Source organism: Microtus pennsylvanicus, chromosome 5, assembly GCF_037038515.1.
Source record: "Microtus pennsylvanicus isolate mMicPen1 chromosome 5, mMicPen1.hap1, whole genome shotgun sequence".
NCBI lineage: Eukaryota > Metazoa > Chordata > Mammalia > Rodentia > Cricetidae > Microtus > Microtus pennsylvanicus.
Genome location: NC_134583.1, coordinates 37603317 through 37606949, shown reverse-complemented (window position 1 = coordinate 37606949; position 3633 = coordinate 37603317). Strand labels below are relative to the sequence as shown.

Here is a 3633-nt window from a genome sequence, read left to right as displayed (position 1 = left end):
TTTGGTTCTGTAGGATGTTAAAAATATACAGGTATTGTGATGGGCATTTTGGCACCTAATCTTTCTAAATTCCTACATACTAATAATATTCTGGCACAGGGTACATATAAGGACATAACTCAATACCATATTTTAGGAAAGGTCAATTGGTACAAATAATAAGCACATTTTAAATGCTGAACAACAAAGATCTTTTTTTAAGTGTTCAAACAGGTTGATCATAACTGAAATAAAGATAATGCAAGTCTATCAAGTTTGTGACCTCTTAAGACTGGTTTTCAATATTTCCGTGGAAGCTTCAGCAGACATATTCAATAAGCCAACACGTTGGCTAATTATGTATGACAAATAAGGTTCCATCTGAAGTTTCACTTCCAAGGCAATGGCATCAGGCATGCCAGTTTTATTGAATACAACAGTTGTTTCTAAGACCATCGGATTCCTTGAGGCACTGCCGCATCTTAGAATGGTACTTCTCTAGATACGGAAATTGCTTGCTGTTAAAAGCTTCACACTGCTTTTGTCTTGTGATGTACTGCATTTTCTTATTTCATTCCACCTTCAATTAATTCTAGGGCAACAAGCACTGGAGCTCTGCCAAGTCCTGCAACACAATGGATAGCAATACAGCAGGCAGGTTCTTCACAAAATTTAATCTTTACAAGACTTATCTAGTCATCAACAATCTGGTATAATGGTGGTGCACCATCATCAAAAGGCCAGCCAAGAACACAAATATCTTCTTTCTTGACACAAGTAGCGTCATAAGTTGCTTCACACACTCTTACTATTGTGATAACTTCATACTTCTTAAGTTCCTGTATAAATTTGTTTAAGGTCACATTGGTTGTACTGTATATAATAAGGAATCTTGTGTTCTTGTATATAACTTCCACAAGAGCAGGGCACTTCATTTGAGCTGTGTTAATTTAGTTTCCTGCAGAGAAAGTACACTGGGAATGGGGTGGGGGGACAACTCAATAGGGATATGAAAGAATTTTAAAAAAATGAATACAGAAATGAATTACAAAAAATTAAAAACAAACAAAAAGAAAACAACCTGAAGTCTACTTCAATATCCAATATACTCCACGTGAAATTCACAGTGCTTTGAGTATGAATGGGGGGAACGGGGAATGAAATGAACCTCCCAACAAGAAGCAGTGATTCTTCAATCCAGTAATACCAAGGCAATACAAAGCAAGTGCACTGAAGTTTATCCCATCCAGGTCTGAGCCGTTGTAAAAGCTCTGCAGATTTCAATTCAACATGTCTGTATCCAGGTATCCAATTTGATGGGGGCTTCTTGGTGGAGTAGTAAAGAATTTCTACAGTTTACTTATCTGTATAGAGGTATTTATGTGCATGGCAGTAATCTCCACTGCCATTCAGAAACCCCATAAATGTGCCACTGAGAACACCACAGAACTGAGAAATATATCTACTCATTGAAGATTGTGGCCTACTCATACAGCAGGTCCCAAGGTGGCACAGACAGTAGCAACGATGCAGGCATTGGAGGCACCAGATGACTATGCAGTGAGATGCTCAAGGAGCATTGCAGAGCTGGCTGCAGCCCAGAGCCAATTAGTATGTCTAGAACAGCTCACGGCCTTTTGTAACTCCTGTTCTAGGGCTCTAACACCCTCTATTTTCTTCCTGGGACACTGCACACAAGTAGTGCACATAAATGCAACCAGGCATTTATACTCATGCACACATTCACACACTAAAGTAAGTAAATATTTTTTAAACATTTCAAAAAAGAAAGTGAAGTGTATTGTCTGAGATAACTCATTCAGAATTCTTTCTGAAATAACAATAGCAGCCACAAAATAATAGAAATTGAGTTAAACAGCAGTTTACTCAATGTTTGACTAACATCTATTGTTTTATGATATTACCCATAGCATAACCTCAAAGCCCACTACTCATAAGACTTTATTATTTCACATCTAACTGACTTATCCTGGCTGTCATTTATCCAGTGATACCAGCCTTATTGCCTATGCTACTCAGCTGTGATGTGTTGTAATAAGAGCGGCGAGGCTGCGTTCCCAGCACCCTGGCCGCCTGCTTGGCTAGATTATGCCCTGAAATAATTACACGGATACTGTATTCTTTTAATCACTGCTTGGCCCATTTATATCTAGCCTCTTCTCGGCTAACTCTCACACCTGGACTAGCCCATTTCTAATATTCTATGTAGCACAGCTAGGTGCACTTACCAGGAAGATTCTAGCCTAAGTCCATCCTGGGTCAGAGCTTCATGTATGCATCTTCCCTGGAGCGGGGAGCATGGTGTCTCTCTGAGGCATCTGCTCCCAAGAGGAGAGCTGTGGAGTCTGAGCTCACTTCCTCTTCCTCCCAGCATTCTTTTCTGTTTACCCCACCTACCTATGTTCTAACCAATAAAATGGGTCAAGGCAGTTCCTTTATTAGCCAATGACCTTCCTCCATCATTTCCTCTTTTTCTGTTTAAACAAAAAAAAGGAAGGCTTTAACTTTAACATAGCAAAATTACATATAACAAAACAGTTATCAAGTAAAAATTACAATAATCTTTATCATAACTAAGGAAAACTATAACTATAACTAACTATTCTTAACTCCATCAAAGACTCCAGAAAGATACAATATTACCTAAGCAAACAAAAAGTAAGCAACTTTTAAAACTCTAGAAATGACAGAGACATCTCGCTGCCTGGACAGTCACCCAAAGTTCCTCTGTACCGTTGGGGCATCTTCAGCCTTCAGGCCCATAGTTTGCAGCAGACATTTCCATAAACAGGAAAATTCAAAGTCAGTTCAGTCACTATCTGTTGTGTCCTGCAGAATGTCTCGCAGACTCTTTCATGAATCAGGAACCCCGAAAGATCATCTCACCTTAGGCAAGTTCAGTAGTCCTCTCTCTGTGGGTTCTCTGTGTCCAGTTTATGCAATAGTCCAGGCAAGAGCAGTTTCTTGCCCAAATGGCTATCAAACTCCATAAGGATCCTCTTCGATGCCCATCTTCCTCTTGAAGTAGATTGGTGCTGCCAGGAGCAGAGTGTCTCATTGTCATGAAAAGTCCTCAGTTATTAAAACATTAAATGTCCTATTCTGTAATCTTTGAAGGACATGAAGAATGTCTATCTCAAATATATCTCTATATATCTAGAAAATCTAACTAACATGACTGCAAGCTTTACTATTATCAATGATTATCCATTAACAACCTGTATTTCTTAATTATACAGTACATATTTAAATGAACTACACAATCACAATACCTTAATCAATATCAGAAACACTTATACATATAACAAAATTGACCTTAAATCTCTATCAATAAAGCAAAATCTATATCAAGGCAAATTATTCATATCTATATCATATCCCCCTTTAAATGTAAAATAACATTTATAAATATTTTTTTGGGAATATGGGCACAGTTATTTCTCTCCAAACTGCTTCCTGCTGAATGGGGGTGCTGTTAATCAGATCATTTAGGGTGTAAGCTGTGTGCCAGGTTTATTTCAGGTGGCAGTTGAGTGAAGTAATTTTTTGAGGGTGTTCACAGGAACTTTTCGGGAGGTTGTGGTCTATCATACCATATCGGGATAGATGCAATCCACAGGGTCTGGTCCTCTG

General features: G+C 38.5%; 1 pseudogene; it reads right to left on the bottom strand.

Moving 5' to 3' along the window:
• Nucleotides 1–403: 403 nt before the first annotated feature.
• On the bottom strand, nt 404–914 carry LOC142850746 (protein tyrosine phosphatase type IVA 1 pseudogene; annotated as a pseudogene).
• Between the last annotated feature and the right edge of the window lie 2719 nt (nt 915–3633).